Consider the following 21,614-nt stretch of genomic DNA (forward strand, 5'->3'; position numbering starts at 1 on the left):
TTTCCTTGACCTGCCTTGGCCATGAAAGGATTAAAACACACAGTGGCGTACGCAAGGGAGTTCAGGTTTTTAACCTCCCTTGAGCGAAATATGAAAAAACACATTAAGTTATATTCACTTATGCCTGGAAAGGATGAAATGAAATCCTGCGTACGCTACTGAAAGCGAAACTTTACTATCCTTGGTCTGAAGCATGAGTGAAAATCATATACCATAATACACGAGGAAGGATCAAATGAAAACCTTATAAGTGCAATAAATGTTAGAATGTAACAATGAAAAGGAAATCTTACCTCTTATTTTTCAACTCTTATTTTTCTTTCATAGTCCCCTTGACGTTCAATGCAAGTATTCTACCGTTTCAGAAGTGCATGGATACCTCGGTGGAAGAACTCTTTAGATCGAGATTGTAGCCACGCATGCAGCGTATTTTTCACCTCTTCATCACTATTGAAATGTTTTGCCGCCCATCGCTTCTTTAAGTGGTCCAAACAAATGAAAACCATTAGGGGCAAGGTCTGGTGAATAATGTGAATGAATGAGACACTCAAATTTGATGTCATCGATAGTCTCAACGGCCAAACGGGCAGTATGCGGTCGGCCGTTGTCATGTTGTAGGAGTACTCCTGAGGACAAAAGTCCTCGCCGTTTACGCCTGATTGCAGGGCAAAGTTGATTTTTCAGCAATTTTAAATACGAGGCACTGGTTACTGTCATTCCTTTTTCCATGTACTGTTCCAAAAATATTCCATTAGAATCCCAGAAGAGAGTAGATTAGAATCCTACGGAATAATGGTTGAGTGCGGAATTTTTTTGGTTTCGGCGAAGAGCTATGCCTCCATTCCTTGCTCTCTTTCTTGGTTTCTAGTTGGTGATAATGAACCTAGGTCCCATCGCCTTTGACAATCCTGTCCAGAAATGCATCCCCTCGGCGTTAAAACGATGCAAAAGTTCTTCACAGGCGTCGACGCGACGGGACCCATCCTGCTGATACCTTATTGAAATGCAGAACATTATGCACAATGTGTTGCGCTGAACCAAAGTTAATCTTCATTATTGTTGCGATTTCTTACACGATAATACGCCAGTTGTCCTTTACAAGCTGTTCCACTAGCGCAATGTTGTCGTCGGTCACTACGCGGTGAGCTTATCCCGGTCGAGGAGCATCCTCCACAGATGTTACGCCACTTTTAAACTTCCTACAACACTCGTATACTTGCTGCAGGAACAAACACGAATCACCATACTTTGCTGCCATCTATGAATTTCAATTGGTTTCAAACCTTCACTACTCAAAAACTGGATCACCGAATGCTGTTCTACAGTAATGCGGTGCATGTGGACAGAGGGGCGGTCATGTTGAAACTGGTCCTGTGCTGGCGCTTGTTTGACTAGACTCTTCTGCCACCTACTGAAGAAAGAGAATGCTGTCAGAAACAATATTGCCAACTTTCAAAGCAATAGCACAACATTTAAAATTTATAATAAGCTTTTAAGGTTTTCATTTGATCCTCCCTCATAGTATATCAAGCTAAGTAGTCTTGTATTTGATTTTTATGCAACGGATATGATTGGTCAATTCTTTCATTTAGACGAACTTAGGAAAAAATGTCAATTGCATCGTATCTTCGCTTGTACATTGTTAGTATTGCTGAAAGCTGTTTTATGATTACAGAGAGTTGCAACTTAAATGTAGTATTTGCATTTACAGACAATCATTGTAACGTAGAATGATTAAACTCAGTTTCCTTTACTGACTTTAAGTTTGTTACAATTATGTAATATCTTCGTCAGTAGATAGCATATGAGTTGAAATATCGTGACATCTTTAGCTTCTTAAATGAGTCGAATACTACATTTAAATCAGTTCTTAATTAATTGATATAGTAAGTTATTTCTTTAGTAAATAAATCTAAACAGATACTGAAGCCCCTAACATCTTGACGAAATTCTTTTATAGGCTACTGGAGTGCACAGTGGCGTATTTACGATTTTGTTTCGGGGAGGGTTTTGTTAATTTTCGGGGGGGCTTTGCCTGAAAATGTGAAAATTCAGCAAGATATTTCATATACTTTACTATAGTAAGTAAGATTTCGGGGGGGGGGGGCTTAAGCCCGGAAGCTGCCCCCCTAAATACGCCACTGGGAGGGCATAAACAAGTTTCTATAGAATTTGTTCCAGTTTGCATCTTCCCAAATTTAAAATTTGAATAGAAAATAATTACTGAATAAATTGATCAATGCAAGAGTGCCTAACCCTTTTAAACCATAACGATCTTACTCCAAATCTTTCTGACAAAAACACCCAGTGGCGGCGATTGGACGTTAAAAGTGGGGGGGCAAGACATGATCTGAAGAATTGTATATCAATGTTAGATTTCCTGATTGTTTCTAAAACTGTTTGATGAAAGGTTGTATAACTAATAGGACACTATCTTTTTTCACTTAAAATACCGCATATCGTATTTCTAGTTTATTAAGTAAATTCATAAGAGCAATACAGGTAGGTATTAACCCTTTATACTCTTAAACAACGAAAGTGTAAGAAGAGATTTGAGTTCTTGCTTATGAACATCTTAAAATTCTGCCTGGAAAATTGTGTGATTAGATTATTTAATAAATTTGCAAAACAAATAAATAGAAGGGACAATATTAATCATAGTAATGAATAATGACGCTTGTTTTGCAGAAGTTATATTGAAACTAGGAATTAATGAACAACTTATACTTTTAATTCCACGCATGCCATTAAATGAATGATTTTACTCTTAGAAAATAAAATACAGTAAGTACTGGAAGCATATGCTATGACATTTAAAGAAATATGCAATTGCAATATTAATTGCTTTGAATTGCAATTAAAACACAATTCCTGTAGTTTTCTTAACTCCACGCGAAGACAAATAACCAATACGTCCTCACGCAACGGCAAATATATGGCACCATTTTTTCTATGAAACAGTAATACATATAAAACGTTTACCAGGGTCCACATTCTGGAAAATAAGTGAAAGTCAGTGAAAGGTCAGGAAGTAAAAATGTAACAGGTGAAGTGAGGGAAATGGCAGATTGGTCAGGGAAAGTCAGGGAAAAATCGATTTAGGTCCATTGTTCAATTACTGAATTTATGAAATAGGGTTGATTTCTTTACTGTTAATGGATGCAAAATCTGGTGTTCTCAATGATGATATTGAGGGAGTCAGTGTTCTCTGATATAGTTGTTGAAACTAATTTTCTGCGAGAAACACATCTAACTGCATCCTGGCATATTTGCTCAAAAGAGTAGACGCTCTTCTAGAAGAATTGCATAGTGCTAAGAAGATATCTGGACAAGAGGCTGAGGACGTGAAAAGAGAGTATCTCCAGCTCACAGTGAAAGCTCAGACACGGAAGAATTTAAAGAACACTCGAGTGAATTCATAGCCAATGACAGAGATTGTATTGGACTTGATGAGTTTTTTTTTTTTTTTTTTTTTTTACTTAGTCTTAGGAAATGGGAAGAACTTCGTTGACTTATGGTTAGTTATGAAATTGTCTTTTATCTTCTTTCACGGAAACGCATTTTTTGAAAATGGTTTCACAATAAATAAAATTCTCATTGTTGACAACTTACAAGAAGAATCTCTGGTGGCTCAACGGATCATATATGATTCTGTTATGAGAATGGGTGGATCATCAGGATTAATAATTACAAGAGGTATGACAAATTCAGTGAGAAGTTCAATGAGACAATATCAGGTGTATTTGGAAAAGAAATGAGAAATAAGTGCTGGAGACGAGAAGAAGAGAGAGAAACGGAAGATTCAGCAACAACTAAAGGTGTTGGAGGAAGAAGAAAAGAAAATTAAACTGCGGAGACAAGAAGGCTATTCAGATCAGTGAGAAGAAAACTATGCGAGAAAGGATGGAAACAAATTTCTAAATGGGTTGCATTTAACAACTGCACCAGCAAAAGTATGTGTTACATAATGTGTCTGTATGTGTTTTTTTTTTAATAATCAGTAAAATCATGTATGAACTGTTTATTACTATAGGCAATATTATAATATTTTAATTGGTATTATAATGGGTATTTTTTCCATATATTAAGTACTCTCTATACTGCACACTCGTTTATAACTTTATAATTTGTGTAATATGTAGGCCTAATCAATATCGGCCTATTGCACATGTTTGTAAATTTACATTCGTTTGGAAAGAAAATTGAAAAAAGAAAGAAACAGAAGCGGAAGAGAACAAGGCCAACTATTGGGAGTATAGAGGCTGGGGTTTCTTTCTTTTTTCTATATTTTTAAGTTATTCAGGGGTCAGGGAAATCTGGAACTTTCATCATGGAAAGTCAGGGAAAAGTCAGTTTTTTTCTCCAAATTGTGTGAACACCCTGTTTACATTTCCAAATAAAACTATATAAATTAGGGCGTCACTTCAAAAAAGTGGGGGGGCAACTGCCCCCTCTTGACCCCCTAATCGCCGCCCATGAAAACACCAATATCACTTTTAAACTTACTTATTCCTCACTGTTTGACAAATGGTTTGCGCGTTGACCCAGGCACGTGGCCAGGATTTCGTGAAGGGGGGCAGGGGAGATCCGTGACATGAAATACTGTGGTCATCACAACAGGGGCTCGATCATTCTGAACTATTTTACTAGAACATATATTGGTTCGTTCAGCCAGGATTTCGTAAGGGCGTGACATGAAATTCTGAATGCCCAGGAGCTCGATCAATATAAAATACTTTACTATCAACATATATTGGTTTGTTAGAACAATAACATGAGGAAAGTATTTTTAATACCAAACTATGGGAAATCTCGAGTAAAATAAAGAAATAAAAAAAGTGCTGAAAAAGATTTTACAATATTTACATCCTTCCTCTGTTCATTCAAATATAAGAATTTTCCTTTCATTATGACCACAACTATTATAAAAAGTAAATATTCACTATTATAAAAAGTACATACTCAATAACATATTTTACAATATCTGCGTTCCTTTCTCTGTTGAATCAAATGTTAACAGAATTTTCTTTCCATATAAATTTTTGTTTTTATTATTCCGTCAACTACTGTCTGTTGCAATAACAGGGTAAAGGAACAGTAGGAAATTGTTTTTGAAATAACATGTTTGATACTGAGGATGCGATGACGAAAATTTATGATAAAAAAAATGTCCACGTTGTTTCACAACGGTACTATACTTTCGGAAGCTTGAAATCTCCCTTGAACTCCCCCTGAATAGTAGCAGAAATTTTGAGAATTCCGTAACTTGTCTAGAAATTTCAAATTCCCTGACTCTTCCATGATATCTCGCTCACTTTGCTATTATGTATTTCAAGTAATACAAATCTCCTCATAAGAAAGAGTAACCAAAAGCTTCCTGATTTTTTAAATTTTTTAACGCGATCCTTCTTTTTCTCATTTCATTTTTTCATCCTTCCTTATTTTTTCATTTCTGCTCTCGAAGGAGGGGGGAGGAGTCCGGACCCTCCCTTGGCTACGTGCCTGGTTGATCTTTTGTGTAGGTGGTTCCGGTTTCGATTCTCGGTAGGGAAACCTTGTAAATTGAAGTATGGTAATTCGGACTAAACTTCAACAAACTATATAATTTAAGTTGTTCAGTAGTTCTGACTTCGAATTTCTCTTCGGGTACGACTCAGACTTCTTTTAAGTTTCAATGATCCATTTTCTATCATGACCCTGGGTTCCTCGGTGGCTCAGTCATATAGCGCTTACCTCTGGTGCTTGGGGTTCTTGGTTCGATCCCCCGGCCAAGTAAGTTTTTGGTGGACAACATAGTGCCGGTGGGTTTTCTCGGGGGTACTCCCGTGTCATCCTACATTCTCATACTAGCAATTCTTGCACCGTAATTCACTTCCTTTATCATGGTCTCCCTTAACTGGATAATCGTGGAACGTTAAACTGAAAAAATTCTGTTATAACCCTATCATGAGTACTTCTGGATAAAACATGTGTAAATAGTGGTGATCTAAGCTGTTTGAATCTCTTTCGATGTGAAACAAAATATAATGTCCCCTTAATATACAGGAAAGGGGAGGATGAAATATTTAAAAAAATTATCGAAAATGACCGATATTAATGTCCAATCTATACTTTTCGAGGTCGCTGAGATGAATAGTGACATTTCCGATACTGTTTAAATCCAAATGCAGCCCCGCAACTTGAGGAAGGTGGAAATATATAAAACTGATCGAAAATGACCGATATTAGTGGTGAATTCATAGTTTTCGGTGTCGCTGAGATGAACAGTGTCACTTCCGATGCCGTTTAAATCAGAATTCAGCCCCGCAACTTGAGACAAGGGAAGGCGAATATATAAAAATGATCGAAAATGACCGATATTAGTTTCGAATCCACAGTTTTCGGAGTCGCTGATGCCGTTTAAATTCAAATTAACCCCTTTATGTCCAGATTGAAGGGTGTTCTCTCTTTGCGAATAACAGACATTCTGCTAGTGCTTAATAAAAGGAATGGAATAAAGGCAAGGCATTCGTAAAACCCGAAATAACTAACATGAATAGAATGTTGTCGTTCTGTCGCATACCTACAGTGGCGATGCTAGAGGAGCATGGGACAGACGACCCTCAGTGGCATCGTCCGCCTCCCAGTTATGTTGGATTGCAATATAAAAGTATTACTTTCAGCATACAAAACAATACCTGGCCTTCCGCTTACACCCACGAAATTAAAGTTGGGATCGTCAGTGATGGCTTGGAATCAAACCTAGAACCTTTTCGCCCCGTGGTAGTCAAACATCATACACTTGGATTATAAAAGAAACCACTGCGTAGGTTCAGCTACATCTCTTATATTCTACACGACAAGTTCTATAGGTTCGCTTATGATCCCTTGTAGAAATTAGTAGATTCAGTAGACTCTCATGTTTTTATGTTCTGATAGATCTTGTAGTTATCTTTCAGTGCAATGTTTCAACACAAATATGTACAGTACAAGTAGGGATGGGCAAAACCGGTTTCTATAAAAACCGAAACCCGAAAAACCGACAGTTCGGTTTTCTCCAAAACCGGTTCGGTTTTCATCAAAACCGGTTCGGTTTTCACCGAAACTGGTTTCGGTGAAAACTTTTCGAAAACACATAAAACTATTTCTGTGGAAATGGATTCGGTTTCCGGAGAACAACGAAACACCATTCTGGTCAGAAATAGAACAAATTAAAAAAAAAAACGGAATCGGTTTTGAAGAAAACCGAAACCGGATCAGCTGAAAAACCGAACCGAACGATTTTCAAAACCCGGTTTCGTTTTTTCTAAAAACCGAAAAACCGGTTTTTGTGCCCACCACTAAGTACAAGATACTGGTAGATTTAGCGAAAAGAGAGAGAGAGAGAGAGAGCAGAGAGTCCTGTTTGTCTAAATTACATTAGCAGCCTCATACATACGCCTCCGACGATATTTCTTCCTCTCGTCCTCTCGAGGTCTGCTCATGTCATGGGTTTGTCCACTTCTCACCAGGTCACGGATTAGTTGGAAGTAGATATCTCCGTTGGTTGTTGTAAGTTCTCTGAGGTGTGATTGGAAAACAGTTTTAGAGGCTTGCTTGATGGCTTCTGACAGGGTCCTCTATTGCTCCGGTTTTGTTGTAATGGTAAGGATGGAAGCAACCCATGTGGCTTTTTTTTTTTTTTTGTATCAGTTGTCTGGTGAGTGTTGTGTTCTTCTTATGTTGTATTGGTTTGGGGCGTGGGAGGGGGATCTGAAGTTTGGCTCTTGGAAGGGCCGGACTACTATGCAGTGGTTCTCTGATCGCGATGTTTGGCATCTTCTGTATGTGATCTGTTGGGAGTTCAGGACAAGTGCTGTTTCCAGTACGGTGGAGAAATGGGCTACGGCCAATCGCGCAATGAGCGTAATGCATTACTTCTCTTTGGAAGGGTGTTAGCAATCGCCCTGGCTGGCGGGAGATCTGCTGCAGCCAATGGTAGTGAGTTCTCAACAAATAGTTTAACAGACTTCCGTAAATCACATTTATAATGCTTATCCACTCCATCCTTAATATGCAGAAAATAAATAAGTAAAATAAAATAATTAATAAATAAATCACTGTCTGAACATTATTTTGACATTTTTAGAAAATACTTTTGGGTATGCTCAAAAATATGCTGCATTGCTTGTTCTATTGAATGGCTCCTAACAGTGATTGAAAGGAGCTACCTTAAGAGTGTTCAAAGTATTCCTGAACTTCTGATCTGTCAAATGAGTTATACGGGCACAGAAGTGACTTTTAAACACTATACACATTTACAACTTGTTTCGCCCCGCATACTCATTGAGATATCAGAAGTTTAGGTACATTTTTAACACTCTTGGGACAGTTCAAATTAATCACTCTTAGGAGACATTCTAGACGTTTTCTGTTCATTGATTCAACAGTCAGGACAGTTTTTGACATTCTAGTACGATGACCAAAACTTATATCTAAAAAAAAATAAAAAATAAAAAAATAAAATAATAATTCAAACATATATTTTTTGCAGTGTTAAATGTGTGACGGTAGGGCAATCTAATATATAAATCTGAATATTTGTTTATTTCTATATTCGTCCCTTATACAAATCCACATCTTATTTTCGGATACTTCTAAATACAGAAAGAATTGCAAGCTATTTAGAATTTTAAGGGGCCGAGGGCTTCAACATTTATGTAAAAAAACAGAGTATTTCTTGAGTCCCTCAAGTTAGGCAGATGCAACTTAGTTTATAGACCCTTTATTAAAAGTAAGTTGATATGTATTAAAGCATTTTTTTCTTTTTTGAAAATTTCACTTCCAAGGGAGCAAGGGCGCCCATCAGGAGGGCAAGGAGGCGCTTGCCCCCCTAAGAGGAAATTGTACTTGAGAATATCGAAAACCCAATAGAATTTTTACATTAGTTACAGCAAAATTTGAAACTATATTTGAAACGTCACTTATACTTGCTCCCCTTGGAAACCACAACATGGGTGCCCTTGCAAGTGAGGAAGGGAGACAAATTTCGTATTTCTTTCTCTACATTCAAACTGAAGTTTTTTTTTTTTTTTTTTTTTTTGAAACAAGGCTGAACCATTTGAAGTAAATTTTGTAAAAGAGTTAACACTTCGCTCGAGCTGGGTTTTTACCGTGGAAGTTTCATTAAATGCGTATTATAAGAGAGGAAAAGGATTCTAAGTTTATGCCAAAAATAGTGTTTCATGAGCTTCTAAAATTGGCAGTGTATGGGCCCTATTAAAGTAAGACTAAAAGGGCCTATAAACTATCAGTTTTAACTGGTCAGTTCAACTGAACTAGAAACTAAGTTAACCGATCGTACGCTGAAAGAACTGATAGTGTGTGGAGTACCGTCAGTTTATCGAGTTCAGTTCTTCAGTTCCTTCAGTTCAGTTGGTTCAGTTCCATCAGATGTTCTGTGGAGTACATTTCTAAGTTCCTTGATATCTCAAATCTTTGGAACGTACAGCTCCACTCCCGGTAGGTTTCAATAAAAGCCAACAATACCTCACTTTTACTTAGGGATGGTCTGGGTCTCGTCTCGGTATCGTCTCGAATTATCGAGACGAGACCGAGACCAAGACGGCCTTTTATATACCGAGATGAGACCGAGACCGAGACTGCCTTTTATCTACCGAGACGAGACCGAGACCGAGACGGAGCTCTATAAATCGAGACGAGACCGAGATGAGACTTAGGTCAGTCTCGAAAGTCTCGGTCTCGTCTCGAATATTGATATAGACAACTATTAAGATTGACCTTCACTCAAAATTTCTTTCGTTGCTATATTAGTTAATATGGGAACAGTTGACTAATGTTCAGTGGCGTATTTAGGGGGTGGCTATCGGACTGAAGCCCCTCCCGAAATAGATTTGTGATCATTTTTTCGCATTGCACGTACAACACAAATATTTTTTACTCGTTCTCAAGCCTTTCCCGAAACAAAATCAACTGCTGATGTGTATAGTCATCTCTGTCTCTCTCTCCCTCTCTCAACATATCATGTCCCAGGCTTCAGACCAAGAAGAAGCGTTTTTTTTTTTTAATTTTGAATCTGGAGGGCGTTTACCGGGACATGTAAAAGTAGTAGAAAATGACCGATATTAGTGTCGAATACATAATGTGGCTGAGATCAATGATGATACTTCCATTAGCGATGACTTTCAAAGTCAGCTACCAGTGCATGCGGGCCGTGGTTCACTTGCGGGGGAGGGGAGTACCGAGACGTAAAAATAATAAAAAATGACCGATATTAGTGTCAAATAGTTCTCGCGTTTTCTGAGATCAATGGTGAAACTCCGATCGCATTAACCTCCAAATTCACCCCATTCAGCTGTGGGCCGGAGTTCACAGGAGGGATACCGAAACATGTAAAAGTAATCCAAAATGGCCGATATTAGTGTCAAATGTATAGTTTTTGCGGTCGCTGAGATCAATGGTGTCACTTCCATTAGCGATGACTTTCAAATTCAGCTACTAGTGCATGCGGGCCGGGGTTCACCTGCTGGGGAGGGGGTACCGAGACATGTAAAAATAATACAAAATGACCGATATTAGTGTCAAATACATAGTTTTCGCGGTTGCTGAGATAGTGATACTCCCACAGGCCTTGACTTCCAAATACTGGTCCCATGCAAAAAATGGATATTTCATCTAGTTATATATAATAGTCATATATATTAAAAATGCTGATTTTTTTTAACATGCTGTGTGAAATATGGAAGGGGAAATTCTTCTAGATACTCTGCAATACCACTAGATAAACAAGCAATGTTGCCAACGCAACATAAAGTTGTAATTTCTCAAATTGCACTACGTTTGATATTATATCTTTATGTTCAGTTAATTTAGTTTAGTGCGTGGGTTTTCTCGGGCTTCTCCCGTTTCCTTCCAATTTCTTCATTCCACCATTTCATTCATCTCTCATCATCACAGTCTCCTTTAGCCTAACTGGCATAACCGTGGGACGTAAAACTCAAAAATTTCATTTAATTTTTAATTGAGTTTAACGCCTCTTTCAGCAGCGAGGTTATATGAGACTGAACCTACTGATTAACGTTGAATCTAAACCACATGAGCTCCCGCCGGGAATCTAACACGGGTCTCTCACGAAAGTGCTCTACATATTTCTAATTTAGATATTAAATTAAACCACAAAAGCACATGTATTATTCAGTGTAACAAAGGACAATACATATAACTAACATCAACATTTTGGAGATCTCTAATAACTCAAATGGCAGGAACATTATAACATTAGTGTTCAGTAGTTTTAATTACAACAGGTCGCAGTTACATTATTTTAAGCAGTGTTGCGAACTTAAATAAATTGCTAAATATTATTATAAATATAGTACAAATAACGTAGCTAAAGTACAAAATATTTTAAAATTACTCGTAATTTGTTTTATGGTGCAAGAATGTTTTCAAAACATGATGTTTTTCACAGTCTTTGGGCTATTTATAATGTTAATGTCAAAGTTTTCGTTCCAGCAATACATGTAAAAGCAAATTGTAACTGAAATTAAACGTAACTGACAACTTTTCAGTAGCACTAGTTGTTCTCCCTAAGCCTTAGGCCTGGTGTATTTTTTAGATTAAAACACTGCTTTATTAAAATTCTAATTACACCCTAACTGCATTTCATTTGTTATAGTTTGACCACCGACCACCTCAAACTCGATCCATACCATATAGCTATATGCAATTATTCAAAGACTTACAGTTAGTAATACACATTGTGTTGATTTTTGGTTTGTTTTGTTTTAGTTTAACGTCTCACGATTATGCTAGGGCGGCTAAAGGAGACGTGGAGTTACTGATCATAGTGGAATCCGAAAAACTTCGGTCGTTGAACATTACCGACACCGGGAATCGAACTCGGGACCATGCGAACCAAAATCAAGCGTACTAGCCATTAGAGCAAATGGGGGTTCTTACATTGTGTTGATTTAAATAAATGAGTCAGTGTTGCCAGATCCGAAGATCAAAAAGTAGCGTGTCTGTGCTCCAAAAGTAGAGGATATGAACTATTTGTAGCCCAAATATATAGAAATGGTTCTGGTACTAATGAATACTGGTACTAATGAAATACAAATACTGGTACTAATGCAAATACTGGTACAGTACAAATACTGGTACTAATGAAATAATGTTTAAAATATACCGGAAAATGTGATGGACATATTGCAAGACGAAATTATGATCGATAGACGAAAACAATTTTAGATTGGATACCACGTGACAAATACAGCCTAGGAAATGTCCGCATACAAGAAATTGTGACTAAATCAGGAACCACTGGGGAGTAACCTGGAAAAGAATTACCCAAGATAGATAGTTGTAGAGAAAACTTGGGAAGAGTTCATCCAGCAGTGGATTGATAATGCTTGATTATGATGACGGTGATGATTTTATATCGAGACCTCAGAGATAAACTAAACCAAGTCATAATTTCGTAATTTTACAGGAGAAGCAAAAACCGGTTCATTAACTAAGATCTATAATACTGTTTTTCAAACTATACTAAGTAGTTACAAAATAGTAAGATGGCTATAGACTTACATTATTACACCACTAGAAAGAACATAGTCTATTAAAAAAAAGTATTCTAACTCAATTTGACCAAAAAGTGACAACATAGTCTACCACTAATGTTCATATATATATATATATATATATATATATATATATATATATATATGTAATTATGATATATATATACTGTATAAATTTACTAGGTAAGGTAGGGTAAAATTGGATCCAAAATTTAACGAAAGTCATACAGCGAAAAAAAAAATATATATTTTTGACTATTTAATACTTCATGTTACTGCAAAACTACGAAAATGAATACAAAAGAATACTAGAATGTTAAGAATCACTTGTTTTGGCGAGAGAGAGAAAATAGATACACCTAGCTAGAATTACCTATATACTTATATAATATGTATGTTCATGTTTCGCAAGTAATTTTCAATCAATATAAAATTTCAACGTAATGAACGCACGATTGGTTTTCTCGAATAAAGATCACATACACCGCCAAGAACTCAGAAATAAGCTTAATCTATGTTACGGCAGTGGATATACGTATGCGTATGTAATGCATTACAACTTTAGGAACTTGTATAAGAAACAGAATGTACTTAAAATTAGACGCGAACTATGCGAAACATCTGACTTTGAATCTAACCTGTTTCGTGATGCAACCCGAGGCCACACATAGCAAAGATGAGTGCCGTAGCTCCCACCACAAAGTTCAGGAATTTCGTGTTGTAAGGTGTCAATTAAACACGTAGATGTGAAACGGTAATAAAGCATTTGATCAATTTTAAACAAAATATATTGTAGTAATAATTTACCCTATTTGTTCAGATAATGAACGTTATATTATGTTTTTAAAATGACAGTCAAAACAGAATGTATTGGATAATAAATAAGAAATTGTAAAATTTCAATTTCGGTACGATTAAATACATTCATGCTGCTATGTGTTGCGTTATCCGTTAGAATGTATTGAACAATTCTTATTCTAAGGAAGGAAATAAACTACTGTATAGTACTGAAGTTAATTTAATAGAGTTTAATTGTATAGGCAGTACTGAGGCCATATGAGTAAGTCTTTTGCTGAAAGTGAAATATGGGTTACTATTAGAATTTTATCCCAGATATGATATACCCACTGATGATTGGAAGTGGAACACATGCATGGAAGGCATCAGCGCTAGCAAATTAGCTCTGAAGAAGTACACCATACTATAATTCTAAGTCAAGAATAAGGCCAAAAATAAGAAGCAGAAACGACAGACTTTACAATAATAGCCCTAATACTTTTATAATTTTACTTTCAGCTTTTTATTACGAGACTTTCGAGACGACCGAGACGAGACCGAGATTTGGCCCTCGAGACCGAGACCGAGACCGAGATCGAGACAAGCATTTGTTGACCGAGACGAGACCGAGACCGAGACGGCGATTTTTGACTCGGGACGAGACCGAGACCGAAACAGCTATTCTTAAACCGAGACGAGACCGAGACTGTACACAGTCTCGTCTCGTCTCGTCTCGTCTCGATACCATCCCTACTTTTACTAGCTGCTATAATGACAGGACCTGAACCGAGACAACTGTGTTTCTCCTTCAGTTAATAGCACAGTTATCGTAGTAAAAGACGGTTCGTTTGTTCAGTACAAATAACCGCAAGAAGAACTGACTGAGCTGAACGAATTCCTTCAATTTTTCCTTCAGTTCTGACGCCACGATCAGATTTTCCTTCAGTTAAACTGATAGTATATGGGTCCCTTATGGGTAGGTTTCCGGTTTATATGGTCTCGATGCTGAAAAGCCATTATACTTTAATAAACTTTAATAGCATATTGGTAAGTATAGTTTTAGGGAAAACAATTGTGTAACACATATAGAAAAGAATAAATACCATTCTAATTTAGCATGGTTCAGTAAGTTTTGCTTTTCCATAATAATGAGTAATGCTATCGGGTAAGTGTTATGTTGGTTATGCAGAAATGTAAAGAAAAATGTATCCTATGTATGAGAAATGCGAAGTAGTACATAGTTTGTATGCAAGATGACAAAATTCCAGCTACCGTAATATAACCCACGTACTTGTTGATAGCAATTTGCAAAGATTGCACTCACATGTTTGCACATATAATGTAGGACGCGAAAAGTAAATATGTTTGCTTCATTATCGCACAGGGAAAGGGAAAGATAATATTGTACTTGCAATATTGGTTATGTACTGTACCGTCTGCTCCAATGCTAGTGATTCATGTCCTTGACTCCGTAAATGCAATATACTTAAAAAAAAAAAAAAAAAAAAAAAATGCGTCTTTCCGAGACAAAGGTTTTATGAAATGCCTACGTGCGTGACTGTTTTAAATACTAACAATTTACGTAAATTTCAGCTAATTGTGCGTAATGTATTTACATTTTGAAAACTAAGCATTTCAAACACTCAAGTCTGGATACTTGCCGTGAATACAAACTCAAGATTTGGTTTGAATAACATCCCTAGTAGCAAGAAAGGTTTCTGCCAGTTGGCGCCTGCTTGGCTTTTGGCTTTCTACGCTTGCACTTAAAACGCATGCTTTCATACAATCTGCCTTTTGTTGTACTTACAAGCGATTTAGACATGCAGTTTAGACCCTTCGCAGAGCGTCATAGCATCACTGGTCGTTCATTGGATATTGACTTGATTTTATTTGTATAAAGCTTGCGTCATGCTTGAATGGAATACTTAATGCAAGTTTGACCCCATGTAACTTTGTTACTGGAATCCAGCTTGCGGCCTACTTGCACGTTTTCCAATCAAGCTGGATGCAAATTTGGCCGACTTGCAATTCAATCTTGCAGCAAGCGGTTTGCAAGTTGTCTCTGGTACTAGGGATAGGTTCCATCTCATGTAACCTATGGACATTCTACTCAATGAAAGTAGATGTATACCCATCCATGGTCCAACTTTGACCTTGAAAGTACTTACATTTTTGGTATATACTGTCGTTGAAGTAATGAATATTGTAATTACTCTAAGTACTCTCATTGAAGTAATAAATGTTTTAATTGAACTTGAATTATTACCGGTACTTTAGGTACAATTACTGACATGTAATTATGCTGTACCGGACTGTAGTTTCATTATTTTGCCTATGTAATAACGACCTACATATTTTTTGTCCATTTTTTTCTTTTATATGCGTTCCTTTGTAGAGCATGTTAAAGTGACAGGATGAATTATTTTTTGATAAAGGTTTAAATAGGAAATTGAACGAAATGGTTGGCTGTGCTTGTACTTTATGTTGATTAATTATTTTTGTGTACTTTGTAACATTTTGAATGTCTAAACAGAGCTTGCCCATATGTAAAGTGATAAGTAAATGCATTTGTAATGAGGGTGTGACATTAGATGAATTGAATCGGCAGACTTTGTAGTGCTTTGAATTATAGCGAAAAATGTAAAGAAAACAACATTAGTTACTGAAAATAAATTGTTTTGGGTTTAAATGAGAAAATAATGTTAATTTAGTTCTGGGTAGGGTGGACATTTTAATATAAAGGAAGTAATAATGTAAAGAATTCACGCATGTTTCTTGAAGTGTATAATTAATGTTAACCGTTTGATTTTGAAAGACTTTTTTTTGAAACGGAAACGCAATCCTTTAAAGATTAATTGTTTGGGGAAACAACAGGCAAACAAAACTGCAACCCGGCAGGTTTAGGACGCGACAGGAAAATTAATTCAGAACGACAAGGGTTCTTTAAGAAAAGAGACCGCCATCTGTTTTAACATAAGTGCCCGCAGGGGAGGTTGGGCGACACAGAGGATGTAATATATGAGTTATGGAGAGTGAGGTTCTAGAATTTGGTAGAACTTTCTGGATTTATTTTTGTTGGTATACAAACTTTGATGCAAATCAAGTGGTTACATTTGAAGAAATAAAAGCACGATGCGTTTGAGTTGGTGAATTGTATTCTATAGAAGTTAACAGAGAAGAAGAATTTATCTGTAAGTAATGGCTTTGTTTTTTTCTTGTTTTATGTTTATGTTTTCTTTTTTTCGTATGAGAAGGGACATTGGAAATGAAATACACGCAAAACATTTGTAATTGTTGGGAGTATAAGGGGGACGGAAGTGTTTGTTTTTATCGGGAATTGATTGCGGATTTTCCGGCATCGAAAATCATATGACTCGATGTACTTATATGTAATTATAAATTAACTAAGGTGTAGTGTAATGTAATATGGAGGCTACAGGGATTTAATATTGGTCATTGCACTTGGATTTGAACCAGGGCCCTCCCACGTGGAAAACCGTACGCTATTTTTTTTTTTTGTTCGATGGAGTTTTTTACTTATATGGCACTAAAATTGAACACAATCTGTGACTTGCCGGGAATCGAATTATGATCTTCCGCGCCGAAAGCCAAACACAATAAACAAATAGCAAGGAATTTTGGATTGTTTGGACCTCTCCGTCAGAACGAGGCGTAGTTATTATTTTACATATTAAAAGAATAGTTGTATAGACACACAAACGGACACATTTTATAATAAATATGCGATTATTTTCTTGTTCATAGGACCATAGCATATCTTCAGAATATAAGAAGTTAGTGTTACATGAAAAGACCATTAAATGATGTGTGAAACTGATTACTTATGTAATATGGTATTAATTTTTATTATTTTGTGTGTGGTATTAACATTTACAGTAGGGGAAAGGAACTGGGTAGCCTACACCTGCTTTGAATTTTGCTTATTTTTATCTTTAGTACTATTGAACTGAACATAAGTTTGAATTTCGGTGACGAATAGTATTTTTATAATTGTTAGCATATGTCAGTGGTTTCCAACCTTTTTCATTTTGAGGCGCGTCTGGAAAAAATGTTGTTTGTAAAATGCAGGAGCTGAATAAAAGCTTGGTATGTGATACTTTTGTAATCATTTTATGAGAAAATTTAGATTTTTTCTTATTGTTTCTTGATGGTACAAATAATCGTATTTGATTTGAAGTTTAGCGTCCCTTTTTAGCACCATAGTTATGTGGGACATGGACCTACTGATTAACGTTGAATTAGAATCCTTGAGCTTCCGCAGAGAATTCAATCCCCACGCCAAAGGCGCGTACGCTAACCACGTAGCCACAAAGACCACGTAGCCACAAAGAAGATTTATTCGTGTTTGAAACAGTTACAGGAACTAAAATACGGAATATAGTTAATTTCTTTTGGTAAGTTTCGTGTTTTATATTATATATTCACCTCGTGATTTACAGCGGTCCTAAACTAATAGATAGGAATTTTGTGTTGTAAATGAGAGGAGAGTATTTGAAAATGTTATTTAGCTCAAAGTCGCGTCTCAGTTTCATTAATTGAATGCCGGACAAGCGCCTTTTGTAGGTATAGAGCATATGGTTTTTTACTTTAACGTTTTAGGCTTACACTTCCTTGCTATGAAAGATGGGAAACTAGTTTAAAAAAGTAAAACGATTATTATGGTTTATATGAAAAAAGCACTGTGAATCAAACTTGGACCTACGTTTACGAAAAGCGCCCTGCTAGCCATTAAATTATCGGAATATATTAGACAGTATGGAGAACAAGAATTAGTACCAAGATTGTAATTTTACGTGCGTATGTGACATACACGCTGGGACGTTTTTATACTAACATTATCAGTGAGATTATTTTGTTTCGATAGTATTATATATCCAGGTTTTAGGGTAAAGTAGACGGATAAAAGCGAATACTTATAAGTAATTTATGAAGGGAAGAAATAATAGTGGTAGAGGGAAACAGACATAATGTGTTTTAGGATGAAAGGGAGACATTTCGTATGAGACATAACCATACTATTTTATTGAGGCATTAGATCATAGATTTTTAGATCAAGAATTTTAGATGGGGATAATGTAAAAGTAATTAGAACATGATACGGTATTAGTTAACGAAGAATCTTCTTTATTGAAATCTGTGTATGAAATTAGTACACAGTACTAATACTGCGTACTGCAGTGTGCTAAAATGAACCGAGAATAATAAGTTGTCTAATATTAATCACGTTGATTGCATGGTTTAAAGACACTTTTTAAATATAGAAAACATATTTGTTTCTCGCCGAGCGACTTTGTATGAGAAGTGACTAGTAAGAGGAGATATATATATGTAATAACAGGTAGTGTACGTTAGGGACAACTTGTAGTCATCTAAACAAGGAAAAGTATCGACACTTGTTGTTACGGAATATAAGAGATAAACGTTTATTCGGCAGTGCAGGTAACGGCATCTAATAGTGTGATTAATGTACTTATTATTGGAATTAGCCTTATATACTGATTATAGTATTTAAGTTTGACAAGATTTATTAGCTTTGGAATTTTGTAGGTCCGCAAATTTCCTGTACACTAGCGCCATGTTTGCCGTCAGATTCGAGGCAGCTCAGATAATAACAACAATTGGCTTAACCGACCTATTAGGAATTACCGTGACTGAGTTACTGAGACGCCTTGCTGTTACAATAAGGATAGTAGTTTTAATTCGGTAACAATATCTACTGTATAAAAACAAGCAAATGAAAAGTGGCTTGTTTTAAGATAGCACTGGATAAAGCATACCATTTAACTGGCCTACACACCGTCTGCATGATGTAACTAGCTCTATTAAGAGTTAGGATGGGTTGCATTTTAGATATAATGAAAGCTTTACGCAGTATACTTGACATTTATGCTACGTAAAAATAACGTATTTTTAAATAATGTTTCATAAGTTTCTTTTTTGGAAGTTTGTGATTTCTGTGACAAAAAATTGCATTAGGAAGTGTGCTGCAATCTATTTTGTATTTATATAATTATTACTATAATTATATTTTCTATACTTTAAACAAAATCGAGACTTAGCCCTAATAAATGACTGCTTAATATTTTTAACAAAACATATTGCATTCAAATTGTTTTGTTTGAAATATAATTGTGTTCTTATATTTGATATTGAGGAATTTCCGGCTATACTATGATCGTAAGACTTCTAAGAAGGAAGTGAAGAACAGCAAGCGAAACGAAAATGGCCCTAACTGTGTGTAAATCAGCAATTCACAACTTTTAATGCAAGTTGGCTACTAGTATGTAACTGACAGATTGTTAGATTCTTGCAAATGCTCGCTTGCTGCTAACTTAGAGATCAGATAACTTTTTAAAGTTTCGCAAGTCTAGTGCAAGTGAAGCGCAAACTTATGCTATGTAGGATGTGACATACTCTGCAATGAAGCAGAAACAGAACTGGTGGGTCACATACCTAGAACAGATAGAAGATGGACGAGAAATAACACATTGGATTTTCTAGAGATAAGAAGCGATGTACATAGAAGACAATCGAATACAAAATGTATAGATATAACCTGCCGTTTAGCAGAAACTGTACAAATGGAAAAGATCAGCTGATGGAAACATGTAGAAGAAAATGATGGAGACCTTCGTTCAGGAGATGATTGATATCATTTGAATACATATGAAAGTTACACTTTTATATTTAAGCTGAACGTTACAATTTTTTCTACAGCGACAGGAAAATGATCCAGCAGTTGGCAACACTGAAAAGACGTTAGAAGCACAGACGGTGGATGATTTAAATTATTTATTTTTACGTCCTAATAGTTTTTTAGTTTCACATACATTAATTGTATTTTCGTTTCTTTATTATAAACATGAACATGCAAAGCATTTTGTTTATACAGTTAGTTTTAATTATTTGATATTGTACTGATTGGTATATTATTTCAATTACTAGAAGATAGTTGAAAAGTTTTGTGTAGCTAGACGACTATGGAAACCTTAGAGTATTGTGATATGAGCATGTTTAAAGTTACAGAAGAAGGGTGAAACAGAATCATGATGAAAAGTTGTAAAAGGAGAATGTGTAAGGAAATAAGAGATTTGTGAATTTAGAGAGACAATTGAAATCATATTTAGTTATTAAACTAAAATATTTGATAAAGATTTTTAAAATTTTCTATAATTTTATTTGACATATCCAGTTAAAAATGCGCACGCTATTCACAAGTAATGTAGTTAGACACGTATTTGAAGATATTTAGTGGTATTTTGATACATTTTTAAAGATATGCCTGAATATTATTTTTAACGATATATAATTGTTTTGACTATATAGCTGAAAAGTAATCATACTGATATGTATTTTGGCTATATGTTTTGTTTTCCAAGGTCCTAATACGTGATATAAGCTATTCAGCATTTATGAACTTATTTTGTTCATCCACTACTAAATTACATCCATCAGTTGCACATTTAAATCAGTAAATTTTTTACTTATGAACCAACTAGTTATTACTGTGAAGACTACGTTACATCATAATAAATTATAATTGAGCAAATCAATTATTTCTAAGTCTTTAGCAGTGGAGGTTTAGATGTTAACTATCTCAATTGTTCAAAATTGGATTCCAATTGTAAGTGCACTTGTTATGATTACTTTTTGATATTTTAGTTTCATATTTAAGTATAAAGTTTGTTTGTTTATTATCTATATAAGTAAATGTTTGTATTCATACTATTTAAAAGTTCCTATAATACATTTTCAATGAAAGGAAAATTTTCTGCATCTTAGTTTATCCGAAGAAACAATATGTAGTGTATTCCCCTGCAAGAGAAATGTTTCTGAAATTCAGTTTAACAGAAAAAGTTGGTAAAAAAAATATGTTAATAAAAATTTTAGTGCAAAAGTTAATGTATATTGTAACCAAAACGTTTCTACATTTTTAGTTTCTCAGAAGTTAGAAAAAAAAATGTAGTGTCAATTTTCTGCAAGAAAAGTTTCTGGAATTTAGTTTAACAACAAAAAATAAAGGTTTGTAACGAAATGTTAGTAAAACATTTTTTAGTGCAAAATTTTATCTGTATAGTGTTGTAGCAATAAACATTCTGCATTTTAGTTTATCCGAAGAAACAATATGTAGTGTAATTTTCTGCAAGAAAAGTTTTATGGAACTTCGTTTAACAAAAGAGTTAGTAACATAATGTTAGTAAAACACTTTTAGTGCAAAAGTTAATGTTTAATGTTCTAACAATAAACATTCTGCATTCT

Source organism: Thermobia domestica, chromosome 14 (genome assembly GCF_964235325.1).
Source record: "Thermobia domestica chromosome 14, izTheDome1.hap1.1, whole genome shotgun sequence".
Classification (NCBI taxonomy): Eukaryota; Metazoa; Arthropoda; class Insecta; order Zygentoma; family Lepismatidae; genus Thermobia; species Thermobia domestica.